Source organism: Erithacus rubecula, assembly GCF_903797595.1.
Source record: "Erithacus rubecula genome assembly, chromosome: 4".
In the NCBI taxonomy this organism is placed as follows: domain Eukaryota; kingdom Metazoa; phylum Chordata; class Aves; order Passeriformes; family Muscicapidae; genus Erithacus; species Erithacus rubecula.
The window spans coordinates 64322538-64343310 of NC_136686.1; the positions used below are offsets into that span (position 1 = coordinate 64322538).

A 20773-nucleotide genomic window follows, 5' to 3' on the forward strand; every position below is an offset into this window, starting at 1 on the left:
TTTACTTGGACTCATTGATGCTGGTGAGATTTGAGTGCTGTACATATCATCTTATCTATTTCTTACTCCTCTAGGTGTAAAATGACAAAAACCTAACCTCCCTAGGGCAGATGTTGTGACATCATGGTCAAAATTTACACTGGCCTCAGATAAGGTGCTATAAGTTAAAAAAAACTGACTGAAAATGTTTGTATTTTTAAGTGTGGTATAGGGAAAGAGTAACAGAAATGGAATGATTGGTGTGTTATAGCTATTATCATTACTACAAGAGCACAAGTATTGGATTCAGTGCAGGGATCCTCCTGCAGACTCCTCTTCAGTGTGTTGAATTCCATTTGAATGGTTCTGTGCATTTAAACCAGGATTCAAACTTTACTGAAATTGCTGGGGCAAAACTTATTGCAGATGGCTGGCTTGTTTTACTCTCAATTATTTGTCCTGGTTTTGGGATAGTATCAGATTATTGTGCATCTTCATTAAATTCTATCCAAGCAATTGAGTTTTTACACTATGGGAGTAGTACAAAAGTGTCCTTTATTGGACCATCTGTGCTGTCTCTGAAGCATATGACTCAAAAGATAATCTAAAAATGAATAGTTTTCTATTAAGCCATACCTGATAATAAATGGGAGATTAAAAAAAGGAGAATTCATCAACATGGCAACCACAAATGCAGAGATTTCTATTTCTTGAAGAGCAGGTGCTGTTAATTGGGCAGAATGGAACATGTATTTGTAGATTCCACACTGAAGCATCCAAGTAAAAAAATTCTAAGAATTTCCAGTGTGCCTTAAGAAGGTCCTAATTTTTCTTTCCCCTCTGCAAAGCAGTCTCCTTGAACTTCCTCTTTAACTAGCATGTGAAAATAATTAATTTTTTCAATAGCAATCTGCATTTCCACTCTTATTTGCTTACCAATCATGGACCTTTCAGAGAGGTTTTAGGAAGAAAAATGATTGTATCATTCATTTGAAGTGGAAGAGTTCCAACAGGACAAAATTAGTAATAATTACCTGAACTGTCTCAATAGTCTGGTGATTTCATTTGTGGTGGAGGAGTTTTAAGTTCAAGTCCCTCAAGTCTGTATCAAGTGGAGTTAATGAGTACTGGGTTGGAAAAACCAGGAAAAAAAAGGCTCCATGAGTAGTAAATTATTTCCTGTGTAATATTTCTGTTCAGCAAATGTATGTATTATCAAGGTTAATTTAGAAGTCATCTAAAAAATTCATAAACTAGTATGGAATTTTTATATTTTTTTCTGAAATACATATTTAATACCAGTATTTTCCAGTTCACTAAGAACAAGAAGCAGAACTAAGAAACTGCTCTCCCATACCAGAGCTTCTTCTCAATAGAAGTTAAAGAACATGAAGTCAGAACTTTCAACCAGTGCCCAGAATTTTGGAGTATAAAGATAATCCCTAGATCTATATATTTTTTCAGTCTATATTTATGATTAATAAAACAGTGATGATGGAAAAGTGGAGTTCTGTGAAATGAAGAGGAGAGAAAACACTATGAGTAAATTGGAGAGGAAATGGTCAGGATGAGGGGTAGCCATATCCTGCAAGTTTCCTACTTGTGTCCAAAGATTAAGTGAAGCACCATCAGCATCTTATGTTCCTTTCTTTAGCAAAGACTATGGAAAAGCTGGCAAAAAGCAGTGTCCAACACTACCTAACAGCTACTATCCTGAATCCTTATCCTTTGGGAGACATACTGTGATATATCCCAGCCACAGGTAACACAATTCCACCCAGACTCATTCTCCTGTGATGTCTGTCATTAATCATCACCTGCTCCTGTCCCAGCCCAGGAGGGAGGAGATTGACCATAAATGCTTTGAAACACTTCAGATTCTCAGTCTAAGGTTTATCCCTTGGTCAGTGAAGTCGTGTTTCCTCATCCCTGGGTTTGTCCAATGTTAAATTGGATGGGGCTTGGAGCAACCTGAGCAATGGAAGGTGTCTCTGCCCATGACAGATGTATCAGATCTGGGTGGTCTTTAAGGTTCCTTCCAATCCAAACCATTTTTTGATTCTATGATCCACTTTATGGACAACTAAGGAATTGTAAGGGCTGCCTGTGTATCTTGACTTTTTCCACAATAAGTACATATACATTTTTGTGACTCGTTGCTATGGAGAGGACAGCTCAGTGAAAAATAACTGCATTGTGACTATATAAATCTTCTGGCAGAAGGTAAGATCTTCTGAGATACTTAGAAACAATTTAGTGTATATTTTTCACAATACAGAACTTCTTTGCCTCAACACTACAATTACAGCAGCTGTTAGTGTCATGAACTGAAACGAAAGCACTTTAGTTAAGATTAGCTTTTAGTTTTCTTCCAAACATGAAATAGCTCAATTATAAAAATTTCCATTTTTTATTCCTTGATACTTCTATACTAAACCAAATAGCCCCTTCTCTTGCTCTAGAGGAACCTTGGTTTCAAATATTGTATTAGCAATGAAAATACAAAACAAATGCAACACCCATTTGAATGATTTAAAAGCACTTGGTCTAAAAAACAAGTTGCTGAATAAATAAATGTGTTCTTCAGACACTGTGTGCTTGTTAAAGCAGAAATCTTGGCAACAGCTGCGATTGCTCTTCAAAAAGTGTGAAGCTATCTTTAAATATACAGATAGCTTTATTTAAATCCCTAGGAAAGTGCATGCATTGAAGTTAAATTCTGCTTAAGTATCATGCTGAACTGAGGCCACAAGTAAGAGCTGCAATTACTAATTTAAAGTATCAGATAGATATAAAAATTTGAGGTAGACACAAATCATTCAGTAGTCCTTGTTATTCCAGCCATTAAGGTAGAACAGCAAACAAAGTTGCATTTAAATGTGAGCTGAAACAAACAACTCCTTCTTGCTTATATCAAATGCAGTCAAACTTCTCACTGATTGAAATGAAGGGGAGATTGGGCACAAAATAAGCATTGTAAATAAATTCCTTTTTGTTCAGTGCTACATGGGATCTATTTACAAGTGAAATGAAAAATGGGTAAGTGACCATGTGTGTCCAGCATAACATCTGTGTGCTCACTGGGAAACTAAGTGACCCTGTTGATATTGCTCAGCTTTTCAGTGTGTGACATGTCAATCACATTCAGTGTTTAAGATGCTTCTAAACTCTAAGACTATCTAACAATTTGTAGAATTATTATTTATTTGAGATGTCCAGGTCTCATATAAATGTTAAAACATTCAGCCCTGACCTGGGTAAAAATGCCAAGGCTGCTTTGCATTTTGAAGCTGTGAGTCTCACCAGTTTTGCCAAACATCTCATGGGAAGTAACATCTGTCATATCAAGAACTTCTTATTTAGGGTTTTCTGAACTAGGACTGCAGAGGGAATAGTTATGATTTCAGGATTTCATCATTGCAAGTGCCACAAGGAATTTGAAAATCTATAGAATTTCAGGAATGAAATGTAATGGACAAAAAAGTTAACAAAGCATTTTCTAAATTTTTGGGAAAAAAAAATAATTCTTTTTTATACTTCATTATTGAAAAATACTCTGTCCCTAATCTTTCATTAATCTTTCCCTACTCTTTCACTACTCTTTCCCTAATCTTACATGAACTAGTTTAAAGACTTCTCACCATCCCATTCATATAATGTACATTTGTTAATCTGTTTTTGCAAAACAAAAGTGTTTATACTCATCCTGAGGGCAAACTAGTTTTTAGTACTTATTTACCTTATTAGATGCTCGTGTGTGGAGAAAAAAAAAAAAAAAGTAGAATAAAAGAGTCCTGCTGCAATTACAGGGGTAATTAACAGCATCCAAACTATTCATAGGGTAAGAGCTTCCCCTTTAAATATTTTCCTGCCCCTTGTTTTAGCAACAGCCTGAAAAAGATCCCTGAAGGTTAGGAGAGTAAGAGGCAGGGACAGCAGTCTCCCTGCACTCCATTGAGGACAAAGATTCCAGCTTTCAGACTGTTCTGCATTATCAGAAATAACAGAAAAGAGTCTCATACATACACAATGGAACATGTACAGTTGTCTCATTTATATGTTTTCATATACTTTTGAAATTTTAAAGCTAATATTCCCTATTTTTCTATTTATAAATAGCAAAAAACTTTTTGCTTATTGGAGTTCATATACTAATGAATCCAATGTCCAGCAAAAAGCAGAATATTGTATTACAGCTCTTATCTTCTTTATGTGTTTAAAACTTGTGAGATTCTTTTTGTTCATATATTGATGATGACAGTATGATTTTTTCAGTTAAAGTAATAATGAAATCTTATAAAGGGTTCGGTAATAATGGAAAATTTTCACAGTGATTGGTCTAATAAACCTATGCCAACAGCTCCCTCTATGTACCATATAAAGTATGCTATCAAATACATTGGATGTAATATGTATTTCTCTTCCAGAGAAAGATATTATTAAGGAAAAAGAATAATTTCTGCATCATTTAATTTTGTCTCATAGTGAAGATTTTAAAAATTTCAATTAAAAAACCCCATGAATTTGTGTTACCTACATAATTATAGTGATGTTTTCCTGTTTAAAATTTCCTTGATTATTTACTGTATAACTCTGGCTAATTCATTCAATTTCCTTCCTAATCCCATTTGACATACATAGATTATAGCAATGCAGATAGTTCTTTGAGTATACAAAATGGAACAATGCAATAAAAAGACAGTAACTAATGTTATCTGTCTAAAGCTGGGAAAGGGAAGATGAAGGAGCATGAAGGATTATCTCTAATGAGAGCTGTACATCTGCTTGAAAAAGAGTGATACACTATTAAAAGAAGAGCAGAGCTGTTAACAGGGGAGAGCACTAGAGGAGAAATCAAGAGGGTTTTATCCTCCTTTAACTTGTTGCTTCTTTTCTGTGTGACAGAAGACAGGTGCCTTCCTCTCCCTGTCTTGCCTCCACTTCCTCCTTTCCTGTTTAACTCCTGAAATGTCAGAGTGGGGTTGATCTTTCCTCGTGGGCTGGAATGTGTCTGTCACTATGAGCTGTGCTTGTTAAATGCAATTTAACTGATTACTGAGATAACCTGTGCACAGGCCCGTAAAAGTAATGAAAAATGGGATTGTTTTTTTTCATCTATTTCATAGCATCTTATCTCAGGTGACATTCACTTGTATTTTTGCATAGGCTGGAGGATGCTTTCAGTCCCTGGTGCTCAGGTGACACACAGGTAAGTTGTTAAACTGCAGACACTTGACTGTTACTCTAGCCATGGGTAGTGCCTCCACAAATTTGTCTTGATAGAGGCTTTTTGCCACCAGCTTCCTAAAACTAACAGAAGAATTAACAAGTGCTCTTAGACCTGAATTCAGATCGATTCCACTAAGTACTTTTTACTTAATTAAAGGAAAGTGATCTGCTTGTGAATCAGGGAGAACAATAAGTGAAACTGCAGACATGGAAAACAAGCAACACCTTTTTTCCTTCTCTCTCTCTCTCTCTCTCTCTCTCTCTCTCTCTCTCTCTCTCTCAATCTCTCTTTTTTTAAGTCTATAGGTTCACAGTAGGTCACTGGGCATGTCTGCTTGCCAAAGAATTTATCAAGCACACTAAGGAATCAGAACAGAACATAATCACCATGTGGAATTTTATCTGGCAGAGTGGTTCAAAAGCACACACCACTGTTGTGCTGTTGAAGTTTAAAATTAAACCTAATTTTATGTGGAGTTGAGGGGACAGAAGGGAAAGCAAGGCAAGGCAAGGCAAAGCCTTGAAAGATTAGGTTCACTCTGGTTACTCTGTAGATCTGAAATGATGTTTTAGAAATTTCACATGGGACTCAACCACCAAGTGGTCGAGTGTGTGTGTGAGTATGTTCACATACGAGCCCAGGAAGATTTTCAGTACACATGTACTTGCAGAGGTGGAAAAGGGAAGGAACCAAAGCTCAGAGATCCCTTCTGAAGTGCTGTTCCCACCTTTCCTTTTTTCATCTTGGTGTGTAAGCTCTTCCTGTGTGGTTTTATTGTACTTGGATTCATAAACTAAGCAGCTTCTGGGATGTCTCTTTAGGCAATTTGCTCTTCTCCTCCCCGAAGTTTACAGGTTACAAACCTAGTACTCTCATCTGTAATTATGTCTTTTAATTTACTGACTCTTAGACCCTGTGGAGCACATCCTCCTTTCTTCTTCCCTCCTAGTACTGTATTTAGATATCTGTGTGCCTTAGAAATGTTTCAGTGCAACTGGTAGAATCGAATGGAAACAAAGCATTCCAGTCCCAGTAAGTGAGGGACTCATGGTCCAGAGCAGCACAGCACCCTGCTGTCAGTGCCCCTTCTGTGAGACTCTAAATGTGGCAGTTTTCACTGCAGCCAAACTTCTCCATCCCAGCCATCCTGCCAGCACCTCTCATTTGGCTCTTTTTTCATCCCTTGCTGTCTCCTGCTCTCTTCAAACCAGTGCCCCTGTGTCACACACTCCCCCAAATGCCATCTGTGTGGTTTCTTTCAGACCACTAATGCAAAGCCCTTGGATAGCCCCCTATTTACTTGCTTCAGAGCTGCACTCAGAGGTCCCACTGCCTGAAACACTGCAATCAAGCTGACAACACAACCAATCAAGGTCTGACCTGCAGCCGTTTCCAAGGAAACTCAAGCCACTGCCACTGAAACAGATTGTACACAGTGGAAGGAAACATGTATTTTGGGTGAAGGGAAAAAAAAAAAAATAAAAAGAGGCATTTCAGATTTTTTTTTTTTTTTTTTTTTTGTTCCCGGTACTTCTGAGCTATTACAAAACACTTCTAAAATAATAGTAATGAAAAATGCTCTTGTTAAGAAAGATTGAGTGATGATGGTCATGTAAGCACTTAAGGCCAGATAAAGAGCCTCCAAGGAAGACCATGAGCTAGAGCTGAGTGGTTGTTCCTGCTTTGCTTCTGAGTCACTTCACAACCCTTGCAAACTCTTTGCAGAAGATTTCCAAGTTGTTAAGGCCAGAGTTTCAATTAACAAGTCCAAAATAGGACAAGTACCCAAAGAAAACTTTGAAGAAAGAAAAAAGATTATCATGGCCATACTGGAGACCCAGAGAAAATAACCTAACAGGCAAGGCCACCTCTCCTTGGGGAAACACCACCACATTTTACACTGATGAGTCTGCTTAGTGCATGTATTTATGAGTTGGGAGAGCTATTATTTTTCCTTATTATCTATTATTTTCCTTATTACCTATTGTGATTTAAAATTTACTTGCAAGTCAAGCAAATTCAAATTTTTCTGACTCAATATCAGCTGTTTGAACACAGGGTGAATAAAGGAATAATCATATTTTTTGTCAGGATGGTTGATGGTTGTATTGAAAATTTCCCGCTATGTACTGGGAGCTTTCAGTTTTAATACAATTATCAATGCAATGAGGAAAGTGTCACAGGATGTTTTTCACTAGAAAGGAACCTTCCATTACACCAGGTTGTTGAGAGACTTGTCCAACCCAGCCTTGAATGCTTCCAGGGATGGGGCAGCCACAGCTTCTCTGTGTCAGGGCCTCACCATCCTCACAGGAAATAATTTCTTCTTAATATCCAATCTAAACCTCTCACTCAGTTTAAAGCCATTCTCCCTTGTCCTGTCACCACACAACCTTGTAAAAAATCACTCTCCAGATTTCTTATAAGCTCCCTTCAAGTACTGAAGGATTTCAATAAGGTCACCCCAGAGCCTTCTCTGCTCCTGGCAGAACAATCTCAATTTTTTAATTGAAAATTACAAATCTAAATTTTCTAATTTCCCTGTTTCTGGGCAGAGACTCTTATTTCCAGGATGTGGTTAGCTGCATCTCAGAGTAGACCAAATGGACCATGTCCTAAAGTCTTGATTTTCACTGATCCTGGAGGGTGCCCAGAGTGCCTCACTCATCACTGAATTCATAACTCCAGTTCTCTACATTTAGTTAGATTATCTAATTTTCCCATCACTGATTTGGAAAGTGGAGCTTGAGGGATCCTTGCCAACATCAAGGAGTAAGTAAATAAAAAGTTTTTTGAGATCCATGTTGGGCAATTTGAGAGAAGGACTTTGGAAAAAAGATGAGGTTGTTTTGTTGGGGGAATGAAAAACTCCTTTTGTAGTGCTGTTCTACTCTATAAAGAACTTCCATGGAGGACATAGGAAACTGAGTTTTTTATGACTTTTGGTGATGACTATGAGGAAGGAATCTCACAAGGACAGAAAATGGAGCTAAGGACTTCCTATTGTGGTTTTACAGTAACAAATGCACCTTCACTCTGGATGTATGTGGCTAACTCATGGAACTTGATCCAAACATCTGTGCAAGAAGTATATCATAATTATCATAATTAAATAGGCATTAATTAAAGCTTAACCTCAGTATAATCATGGTTTGTGACCCTGGGCAATTGTGTATAATCTGCACCCAGAAAAAGCCTCAAATAACAACAGAAACTAATATGAAGAGAAAGAGTTGTGTATTGGAGGGAAAACGTGACTAAAGCATGCAATATTCATAATAGTCAGTATTTAAATAACATCACACCTCTGAAATGTGTTTTTTTCCCCAAGGAAGGAGTACTTTTTTTCCTACCATGAGTACCCATAGCTCCTCCTTAAGTTCAGTTCTCTGCCAGGCACTTTCTGCTTTCATAGTTCTGTTCAATTTTGCATTGTGGCTGTAGTGCAATATGTGACAATTAATAAGAACTGTGAATCAAAGCTTCCAGCTATGATGAGACAGCAGACAGATTAATTAACAGAAAAAGAGCTTTTGGGGAGGAAGAGTTAAAGCAATCTCAGTCAAACTGCTCACATTCTAATAGTAAGAAGCCAGTTTTAACAAGAATAGTCCTGAGCTTCTCATAGGGTTCTTCCTAAATCTCTGAATATGACAATTAGCTTTTAAAGGGTCCATAAGATACATCAAATGGATCTAGGGAAATAAGATAATCTTTAGCTTCTAGCCATCCAATTTTATTTTACTTCCTGGTGTCAACAGTACACCATCCTACAGGGCTTTCTCTCAAATGGAAGACTTCATGCTGTGGATCTCTTACAATGAAAACTCATTATTCTGCTTGTGAAGAGTATGAAATGACTTAGAATGTAATCTCTCTATGTCCATAATTTGAAGTCAAGTTTGTTGTTCAGGCAGAATCGAAGGCAATGTGTTTGTGGTCCCCAGTGTCTGAGGAATAAGGGAGGAATTCAACTGCATTGCAATTAGTGTAATCAAAAAATTATGGATTTGCTTTTAAATCAAGAGGCAGACAGTAGTTGCTTTTTATGGACTGAAAACATTTTGCTCAAATTTGAGTTATGAGAAATTTCCTAGGAGCCATTTAAGCATGGCTTTTTATGTGCTTCCCAGCAGAGTTTTCTCACTTTGCACAAATAACTTTTAGCAAATTATTTAAAACACCCATTACCTTTTAACCATTATACAACTCTAGCAATGTCTCACAGCTCTGAATTTCCAGTGATTCCTGTCAAGCCCTCTGAAGGAGAGGTTTCTTTTAGACAGTTGTATGTATCTAAAAGGCAAGAGAGACCTAGAGCCACTTTTTGTGCCAAGGAAGCTGAAAGATGTGATTTGATTTCCTCTTTCTCTCAAGATTTCTCATAGTACCATTTATGCATACTGAAAAACAATGATGTTGCCATGTAAAATATGATTTAGGTGGATGCATTTATCACCCAAACTCTGTAGAGCTCAAAACTGACCAAACATCTTAGACCTGGTTATTTCCAAGTTTTCTGGGTTATAGAGTTGTTGTCACTGTATCTGAATTTGCATTTGTACACTGGGCCATGCAATCAGCTCCTCCACAGCATTATGGCAAGAAAATAGCAAATATATATATAGGGCTGGGGGCTGACCATTGTAAGAATCATTAGTGATTTTAACTGCTTCATTTTTAAATGCAGACAGAAAAAAACCAGAGATCTGGCTCCCACTCATTTGTGTGTGTGTGTGTTCTGAGTGTGAAAGCACTGAGTGCCCCTGCTTAGAAAGGAATGGAAAAATGAAGAAACAAAGAAGACACAAAACGCAGCAGGCCTGATTAAGATATTTACCTAGAAGGAAAGTCCTGAATTTTTGTCATGTCTTTGATATTCAATCTGTAGAGCCATTGGATGAAAATGGAAAAGTCCAGAAGCAGGCAATTCAAACCAGGACTCTCCATTTCTCTATGACCACAGCTCAAAGTTTTTGCTTCTCCTCCATTCCCTGCCACATCTTACTTTCCTTTCCTTGATGACTGTAAACTTAGGAGGAATAAGGAGTCTCAGCTAATGAGGAATAAGGTCTCAGCTCATTCACTGTTCTGGTGTTCCATCAAATGCAGGAGTGGTTGGGGATTATGAGCTCCTGCCCCTTCTGGGGAGAGTGAATTACCCAGGACATGCATTAATACACAAAAGCCAGACAGAACTGTTTTTCTTCTCCAATTGTGTTATAAGCAGCACCTATTCCAGGCTGAATTCCAGATTCATGGAGAGTCTTCTCTGATGATCTGACTGAGATTCTCTGCTTCACACAGAGCTGAAGATCAGATCCAACATGTGGATGTGATATTAACATATTCTTATTTGATATCACAGCTCCTTATTAGGTATTTTCTGCCCAAGGCATGTGGCTGTTACCCAGCACTAAACAAGACACTCAGGTGTGTAAATTTGATCCTGAATTCTGTTTTTCAATCTATAACCCTTAATCAATACAGATTGCATGCTTTGTTGGACCTGCCCCTTCATTTGTCAGGTGTTGTGAACTATTAAGCAGTGATAATTAGCATTTCCCAAACCTGCAGAAAATCATGAAGATAGTTACATTAAAGAGCAAGAACTGTTCAAAGTCTGAGGTGAAAAACAGAGCAGCATGGACAGTAATTTTTTTTTTGCCCTGTTAAAATTCTGTGGAATACAATAGTGTATCTGCTGAATTGAAAACATGAGAGAGATCTGTCCCACACTGATCAGGTCACACACACGCTCCTTTAGCTTTAGCTCTACTATTACCTCCATAATTTGAGCCTGCCAGAGACAGATCCTGCACTTTATTAATATCTGCAAGTGCCTTGGTTGTGCTTGGTGTCTATTCCAGAATGAGTCTTTTTACAGTTTACCATAGGCCTGTGATGTATTTTCTACCTGAAGTGTTTCTTTGAGCACCTCTGGACAAACTTGGGTTGTGCACAGCAGACCTTTAATAAATAGTCACTTAACTGAACATCTTACCAATGAGCTTTAGGAATTGGAGCCTGCCTGAAGATTTTTGCATTGATAAAGATATTTCCTCTTTGACAAATACTTATTTTTCACAGGTAGAGAGTATTTTCTAGAACTTCTTTTATCCTGAAAATCAGAATAAACTTTCTGAAGGTGACCACCAGATCTATCAAAGATAGGCATTTATCAAAGTGGATGACAAAACCTGTCTTTAATTTCAGCTTTCTTCTTAGCTCTGTCTTGGAGAAATACATTAACTGGATGCAAAATAACATAGTTAGGAATTATTAATCTTTGCTGAAATCCAGCTTCTGAGTATGTTTAGGAAGATAAACATTTGATTGCATCAAATTTACAGAAAAGAGAATAAAGACACTCATTATGCCACCAACTCATTTCACTCTGGCACCAGGGGTCTACCCACTGTACACATTATATTTTCTTAAAACACATTGATTGAATACAGTGTGAGGTTTTGTTTGCTGGAATTCATTGCTTAGAATTGTTCCCAGGCTATTTGCTATTATTATGTCCTTACAATTTCTTTTGCTGCTTTGCTGTTTCTCCAGTTGATAACCCTGTTATTCCCCCATGCTTAATCCTCCCCTGGCCTCTGCAGCTTGATTGTATGGGGGTGTTATCACCACTGATTGACCAGCCATGTCTTTTAGTCCCTTCCTGTTTGTGTGGGCAGGGGGTTAAAGCACTGAAAAGAGGGATTAGAAGGTTTACATCCCATAACTCTGCACTTAGGTGACTGACGTCATGGTAATTAGACTTTTCAAGTTCCCTGTAATGCCATTGCATGCTTATCATTACAATTTAAAATCCAAATGGGTTCTCTGCATCCTGTAGTTATTTCCAACATACTTTTATTTTCCTTGTCTCCTCACTGTTAAAAATCTTTATTACTTCTTTAAAGAGTTTGTGCTGGTCTCTGCCTACACTTGATTGTGTCTCAGTTGTTACAAAATTCCTCTCCTGGCTTGCATAATCATAGGTTTATCCCTTTTTTTCTTCTTTTTCATCATAAATTCCTACGTATGGTGTCTGACCTGCCTGAAAGTAAATCACCACATTACCTGCAAATGGGCTCTGCTGCCTTTGACACCAGGCAACTCTCAGATTGATTTTCAGCAATAGTTATTCACACACAAACCTTAACAGCACCTGGGTGTCTATTGAGCCCTTTTGGTAGCCCTGGGTCAAAGAACAAACATCTGCTGTCGATTCTATCCCTTGGCCAGCATCTCTGGGGAATAAAGAGGAAGCACAGCTACAGAACCAAAGGTTAGGAAAATTCATTAAACAAAAATAATGAATCCCTCAGTTCCTAGGCACCAGTTCAGCAAAGATATTTAATTACTTGCTGGTCTTTACTCGTATCCTCTTAGTGAGGTATGTGTTTATGAACTTGTGGTAGATTGGAATCAAATAGAGTTTGAATTCAGCATTTAAGAATAAAAAGAATAAAGGAAAAAAAAAAGAATACTTTCCAGATTACGTTTCTGAAATTATTGTAACAATCTTTATGTAAAAAGATTTCAACTATTTTTCTCATAGCTATCTGATAATTTGGGTTTTCTTTTACAAAGGGACAATTCCAGTTGATATCTAGCAGTGAGTTATGAATGTTTCTTTATCAGCTGGAATAGGGCATCTGTGCTCATAAATTTGCCCAAGTGCACAGCTACTGAATCCATTCCTCTGTCTACTCTTAAACCTTTTGAAGGCAATTGTGTTTTTATTTTGAGATAGCTTAGGAGGAACATCCAAGGTTTGCAGCTCTGTTTTTTGTGGGTTTTGGTCTGTTTTTTTTTTGTTTGTTTGTTTATTTTTGTTTGCTTGGTTTTGGGGTTTGTTTTTTTTTGTTTGTTTTTATTTTTGTTTTTACTTTTGGTTTTTTTTGGTTTTGTTTTCTTTTGTTTTTGTTTTTTAAATATATCTACTAAATAATGCCTGTGTAAAGTCCTGGAAAGACGACCAAAATGCACCAACACTTAATAAATTTCCTTGAGAGATTTCTTCCCCCCTGCCCCCCTGTTAACTTCTTCTATGTATCTAGGACTTTCCTAAGTGTGAATTTGTATCTTTGTCAATCAGTTCTGGAATCACAGAATCTCAGAATGGTTTGGGGTTGGAAGAGAACTTAAATATCATTTAGTTCCAGTTCCCCTGCCATGGGCAGGGACTCCTTCCACTAGACCAGGTTGCTCCAAACCCAATCCAGCCTATCCTTGAACACTTCCAGGGATGGGATGTATCACATTTACAGAGAAAAAGAACAAACAGAAAGAGAAGAAACTGAAAACTTTCAGATCAATATCACCATTTAGTCAAACCTGGCTTACTGGTGAGTGTGGTGTGCACCTGTTTCATGAAATCTGTCAGCATTTTTAATCAGGGTTAAAACACCCAATCTTATTTCTGCTGATTTTCCTCAACTGAATGTCCACATGCTGTTGGTTGACTGCTTCAGGAAAGGGCAGGTGGAGATGAAGGACATAAGAGTCATAACACATAATTTAAACATCTTAACATTTATTTAAAGGTATCAAGATCTGAGAGATACTTGTGATCAGCTAGACTGGGGTTAAGTTTTTGGGTTTTTTTTTTTTTTTTCCTCTCTAGAATGACATTTCCCTTATTAGTTTTTTCATAGACAGAGAGTGAGTTATGACATAACTCATCCACCAATATCTTTTCAATAGCACTGTGGGGGTTCAGTGGTTTATTGGACTGTAGGTCCACTGGGATGCAGGAAATGGAGGGTTTATTTCTGTCACTTGCTAATTGCAAATTATCTCTATTTCTGCTTCTCAGCTTCTTTTTATTGTCTTTTTGGAAAATGGAGAAAAAGATGTTGCTTGCTTTGTAAGTGGTCTTCAACATTCCTGGAATTCTTATATTTTTGAGCATCTCAGTTTTTAAAGACCCTAGTTACTTTGTTGAAATAAAACCCTTCAAAATTAATCATACTTAAGAAATTTGAGTTAATTTTCCACTTGGTTGATAATTTCTGTGTTTTGGATAGTCCTGTGCTACTTCTGTCAACATGAGAAAGTTCCCATGAAGCAACTTTATTAATGAATCTAAGAAATAAAGCACTGCTGTTCTTACATTTGATAGCATAAATCTCTTCAATTTCTCAAAAAACATCTGTGTCTGCTCCAGTAGATGATTCTGATGTTGCTGTACATCCTGTAATTGTTATTATGGGATGTTTCCAGCTGGTTCCTGTTTGAAATATAACATAAATACAGACAGAAGAGTTAGCACACTTCCCTCAGTGCCAATCTTCCCAGATTCCTGGAAGAGAACTCCTTCATAATTTGCTTTTGACCCAAGGATTTATTTTGATATTGAAATAAAAAGGTTGATCCTCCTGACAATACCATTAATTTCCTGGGGAAAAAAAAAAAAAAAAAAAAAAAGAAAAAGGAAATTAAAAAAAACTAAAAAAGTGCATTTTGTTTTCTTTTTCCTCCCAGTTAGGTCTGGGAAGAGATTGACATCCATTGTCTGTCACAGGACAGATTTATAGGATGTTAATACCCTTTACATTACTTTTCAGCTTGTCAGAGCTTAAACCCTGAGCCAAGTTCTCTTAAAAGGAGACCCAAAAGAAACAAAAGTAATGATGAAAATAAATATTATGGAAAGCCTCTTGAGATAATCTGTTCTTCCTCTATTTTTCTATATTTCAGGTTTTCACCAATAAAACACAAAGGATAAGAAATATATCTGAGAGTCATGGAGCTTAGGGGACTCCAGTGAGTAATATCTGCAAAATGAAGATGTTTCAGAGGTGCATCCTGGCCACAGAAGCACAGGGCAGCCTGTGCCTATCCCAGTGCCTGCTATTGCAATAGCTGCTGCTTGGAATCATCCTTTGAAGGTTGTTTTGTGACCTGCATGAAATGAATTTAGCACCCACCAGCAATTACTGTGCTGACTGCTCCCTCTTTTATATAAAGCCATATTGGCAGTGTTTTGGATCACCTCTGATGCCTCAGAGACAATATGTGCATGATGAACTCTTTTACAGCTCCACTGCCAGTTTCTTTCCTGCCATGCCACAGCAGAGTGATGAGAAACAAGAAGTAAACTTGCATTGCTCTTCCTTGCTGCCTGTTTGCTCTTGGGATGTCAAAACATTGGATACATAGGGGTTTTATCTATTCTATTAAATTTTAATGTTGTCTGGCACCAAGACCACCCTCTATGCAATGACTCACATTCACACTTTCAAAACTTTTTCCTTCAAAGGTGGCACAGTTGTTTTCCAGTTGTCTATTGGAAATAGTCCCTGCTCTGTGCTAGATCTCAGGCTGTGTTTGGGAAATTCTTGGAGGATATTTGTTTCCTCTCATGGAAACATTGCCAGGGATTGCTTTAAAAGTTTAGTAGTTTGAGGAATGTTTTCTGGTGTAATCTAATTTAGTGGTGTTCATGGAGCCAGCCTGTCCTTGTGACACTGCTGAATAGAATTGAAATCCTTTTCTGAGCACATCACTGGAAATTAATGCACAAAGATGTCTCAAGATGTCTCATAAAATGTTTATAGTATTTATACTCTCCTGTTTGTGTAATACATGAAATTTGAGGGGCCGCTGTTGAAAATGTTGAAATGTTGAAATGTCAATTTTGAACTAAGACTTAAAAGGAGGGTTAGAGGAGAAAATTACTGTATTTGTTTTGGTTGGGGTAGTGTTCATTCCCTTCACAGTTCAGGGGTTGTGTTTTGAATATGTGCTGAAAACTGCACTGATAACACAGGGATATTCCATAACTTGCTCAGCAGTAACAGCTAGGGGAAAAAGAAGGAAGTGAGGGACATTCAGAGGGATGGTGTTTGTCCCCATGTCACTGTCCTCCATGGTGAAACCTGCTTTCCTGGCTTTCCTGCCATGGAAAACAGTGAATTCATTCCTTGTTTTGTTTATGTTTGCTTTTCTTATAAACCGTTTTTCTCTCAACCCACAGGTTTTCTCTCTCCAAGCCTGCTGGGCTCCCTTTCTCTCCCCCATCCACCTGGGTGGGGCTGTGGCAGCAGCTGCTGGGGGCTGAGCTCCTGCCATGGCTGATCCTCAGCACTGACTGTCTGGTGTTAGGGTCTGGGACTTGTGAGATGCTCTACTAAGGCTTCTTGACATGTCATGATGTAAAGACAGAATTACACTGGATAGAACATCATCAAAGAGCAGTAAACAGGGATTAAAGCCCCATTACTTTTTGTAGAGTAGTGGTAGAGAAGAATCTTCTACAATGGAGAAGTTGTGCCACAAATACTTCCTTGTTAGAATAAAATTTTTTATATTTGCACTTGTCTATGTCACACCTATTTTCAACAGTGACAGGAGACTGTTTTTTCTCTACAGGACAGATGAACCTTTTGGGTGACATCTGAGGAGTGAGAAAAGCCTACTTCAGGTAAGAACTGATGGCTTTTTAAAATCTGTATTTCCCTAAATCTCTCCAGTCCTAATGTGAAAAAGAACATGTCCTGGAGTGACTCTACTAACAGCAAAGTCTTTCCAGACTGGCAGCAAAAATCCACCTAATCAGAGAAAAGTACCAGATCAAACAATTAAAATTTTAAAATTTTTCCTGTCTTAGAGATCCAAATTACCTAATGAAATGGCTGTGATCAGTAGTTAAAAGAGAAACAAAACAAGAAATGGCCAAATTAAATGGGGGAAAAAAAAAAAGGTTAAAAAAAATCATTTATGAAGCAGACAGATAATTTCAAACAGCTTTCATACCAGGAATAGGGCACCATTACAATGAGAAAACCTTTAATTATGTTGTAAAGGTCTGATATTCCACTGAAATGTCATTTCAAAATAAACTTCTAACAGTTAATTATCAGTGATATTTAACTTGTGGGAAAATTAAATATCACCACATACTCCTGTGATCATTTTATTGCTTTTGTAGACATTTTAATATTTTAATGGTTTCCAAGTAACAATGAAAAAGGCATGCCACCAAGTATGTGTTCTTGGCTTTCTGCAGATAATCATATAACCTTTTCTTTGTCTTCTTCATACAAAACAGACCTCTGAGTCAGCGAGGGACAGGACTGAAAGGGAAGATTTGGGAATAAATATGGGAATAAACATTGCTCCGATTCCCTTAGCCAGCACAATTCCTGAGAAAGAAGTTTTATTAACTGCAGTAACTGGAAATACAATGCTGAATGAACAAATATTGAAGCCCTATTAGCATTCAGCTAGAAAATCAGATGAATGTGCAGTGTTCCAGTCAGTGACCTGTGCATTATCCAGAGCTCATAAAAGGCGCCGAGCGATCGGACCCAAGGATGCAGCGACCCTGATCAGGCACAGGCTGGAACAGGAAACCTCCTGGATAAATCAATACTCTACAAGCTAAAGGACTGGGATTTTCAGGAAAAGGTATGAATTTTAAGGCCAGACGTGACTATTATGTGAATGACTATTCAATCAGAGGTTTTGATTGAATTGGCTCTAGAAATGGATGGGTCCAACTCGCCTTGACTGGCTGGGTGTTATTAATCCTTCTCCAATGTGAGTCAATGCAGCATGAATCATTAAAGGGGCTTGGCTCAAGAAGGTTGGTTTGTCCCTCACTGCAACACTTATGTGCCAGTTTTCAGCTGTTGCTTCCAGTTTCAAATATTGTGCCACCAGGAGCTCCAAAATAAATAATATTATCTTAAAATATTCCAATCACCCTGAGATGAATATTATAAACAAGAGTAATAAAAGGATGGAAGAGCAATTGTGAGATCCATATAGGCCTTACTATTGTGTTGAGCATTAGCTGAGACGCTTATCCAAATTCTGATCTCCAGGGGCTTTATGTAAAGTTAACATCAATGGTGAAATATGACAAAAATCCTGGAAATGGAAGGTAATGGAATTTCTGGCAAATATAAAAATTTCTTGCATGGAATCACAAAATGAATAATTTTGCTTGTTCCAACCAACCTATCTTCAGAAATACTAACTGAAGACTGAACCTTTCCACAGTAGTGGGAAATCCATCTAATATTTCTTCAGCATGTGAAGAAAGCAAAAAATGCCTCTAAGCTAGAACTTGCAGGACTGTTGTTGACTTTTTAATGTGAATAGACTTCTTCATTTTTCATCAAGTTGAGTGGTCTCCTAAGGTCATATTGCTTAAATGCTCAAATGTCCCCCAGGTTCTGTCCTTAGTTCCTCTTTTGTAATATGACAAATGCCCCTCAGCAGCACTCTTACAATAAAGGTAACAAAAAAGACAGTGATGCTATTAGACACAAGGTTGACTGCTAGGCAGGAAGAGTAGCAAGTCCCTTGGAAATTGTGCTATGAGTAGAAAAACAGAATCATAGAATAGCTTGGCTTGTAAGGAACCTTAAAGATCATCCAGTTCCAACCCTCCTGCCATGGTGGATTGGTACATCCACACCCATAAAATGAAGGTTTTCAGAATACAAGAAAGACTGCTTTAGGAAGTGTTTTATTTGCCTTGGAGCTTCCTGGTAGTAAGCCTTTTATGTTCACATGTTCAAAGGTCTGTTGAAAATCTGCCCCCATTGAAGCAGTTGGAGTTCTGTCAGGTAATTCCACTTGTACGCAGGTGGCATCACAGATAGCTTCACTGGCATTTTAAAGGGCTATTTGAGAATCTGGCTATTAAAATGAAGAGCTAACTCTGAAGACAGAGACAAAAGAAATTGCCAGAGCACTTTTTCTTTCTCTGCTAAAGAGCTCATGCTAGTGTCCAGAATAATCATAGCATTAGAATGTTATAGACGTTAGATTAATCACAGAATTTTCTCTTTCTTTTTCTGAAATGCAGGTCTGATTCCAGTGAGAGATTAAGACTCTGACAGCCTCAGGATTTTGCTGGTTTGGACGGTTTCCAGCCCCAACACCATCTCCCTTTTCTCCCCAGAGGCAGCCATAACATCTCTTTTCCTCCAAAAATCCATTTTTGTCCTTAGTTCTAAATGCCAAGTCTTAGGACTAAGCCAGATATTGAGGGGGGTGTGAGCTGGAGTCAATTGATCTGTGTGGATTTATCTCTGCTAAAGATTTTTTTTTTCACTGTTATTTGTCAAACAGTCTCAGCACTTTGTGGGGCAGAGGAGAAGCACAAACAATCAAGAGTGAAGGTGAAGATGGGATTATTGCATAAACTATCTCATCTTTGATACTGCACTATGCTATTACATCATTAGAAAATTTCATTTTACTACCACCTTTGCAAAGATAGGTTTAACTATGCAAACTAATGGCTGTAAAGAATTATACATTTACTTCTACATCCTTTTTATTTACCTCTTTTATGTCTGCAAAAGGCTTTAGTTTCCTATCACTCCAAATTATTACAAATTCACATCTCATGTTTTTAATTCTTTGGATCCCTGGATAAAATTCTGTTGCAAATATAATGAGTAGCAAAATTAAATATGAAAGGCAAGGGAGAACCAGGCACTTACTAATGCATGGAGATGGTTCAGAGTGTTCTGAATTACCTTGTTCCATCAAGGCCAGCCAGTTTAAATTTCCAGAGAATCTGGATTTAAAAAAAAAACAAAAACAAAAGAAAAAATTGCATTCAATCAATTTTGAAACATTTTCATCCCAAGCCTTAAAACCCACAGAGATATGTTTCTTGTTAACTTTGTATTTTGAAAGACATTAAACAAAGCTTGAACTAAGATAAACAGTTGTCTGTTTTCTCAAGTAAACAATAAATTGTTGCATGGAGAAAATTTTTTTGTGCATTTGTGCTATTTTTTTGATGTGGAAATAATATTATTTGTGAGTTTATAAACATATAAGAATGGTTACACAAACACTAAGAAAATTGCAAAATATTGAATATTATATGTTGGCCAAAACTCTGATTCTGGAAACAGTGAAAAATAACAATAAAAATAAACTCAGCTTAATTTAAAGTAATTTTCCCTGACCTTCTTGGAGTTTGAGAGAGTGGCAGTGAATGAGTCAAAGCTTAATATCTGGTAATAGATGAGTATTTTTTCTGGGAGTGATTCTCAACTGGTTGAAGACTCTGAAAATCCCATTGTTCCACTGAAAATACTTTAATTCAGAGCAACAAGAAGCTTTATGTGCAGCATTACTGGCTCTTCCACAATTGTTGCCATCTCTAGAGTGAAGTTTGCAGGAAACAGAAAGCATACATGGTGGTTCAGAATAGAAACTATTAGGTGAAAAACTTTGGCATGAATTGAACAGAAGAGAAAACATAATCAAAATGATCCACCCTAAAATCTCATATCTCAATCAAGGTTTTATTACAGTTCCTTTATGTTCACTGCATTAATGGTCTTCAACCTTATACATTTTCCCCCCTTCTTTAATGTGATATTAAGGAGCACAGTAGAAGTTATTCTAAGTTAGTGGTCAGGTGTTTTTTTCCCCATATTAATAGAAGACAGAATATTCAGAAGTTTGGAACAATAAACTTATTCCCTCTTTTCCCCAGTTTCTCCTCTCATTACCCAGTTATTTGGGAAACCTCTGAAAAGGATGTAGTCAGAACAGTCACTCTCAAAGAGAAATTATTTA

General features: G+C 37.4%; 1 long non-coding RNA gene across 1 annotated transcript; it reads left to right on the forward strand.

Moving 5' to 3' along the window:
- Window positions 1-1960: 1960 nt before the first annotated feature.
- On the forward strand, window positions 1961-17308 carry LOC306800871. Its single transcript, XR_013773936.1, has 4 exons — window positions 1961-2202; window positions 14912-15102; window positions 16586-16637; window positions 17265-17308. It is a non-coding gene; the product is annotated as an uncharacterized lncRNA (long non-coding RNA).
- The last annotated feature ends 3465 nt before the right edge of the window (window positions 17309-20773 follow it).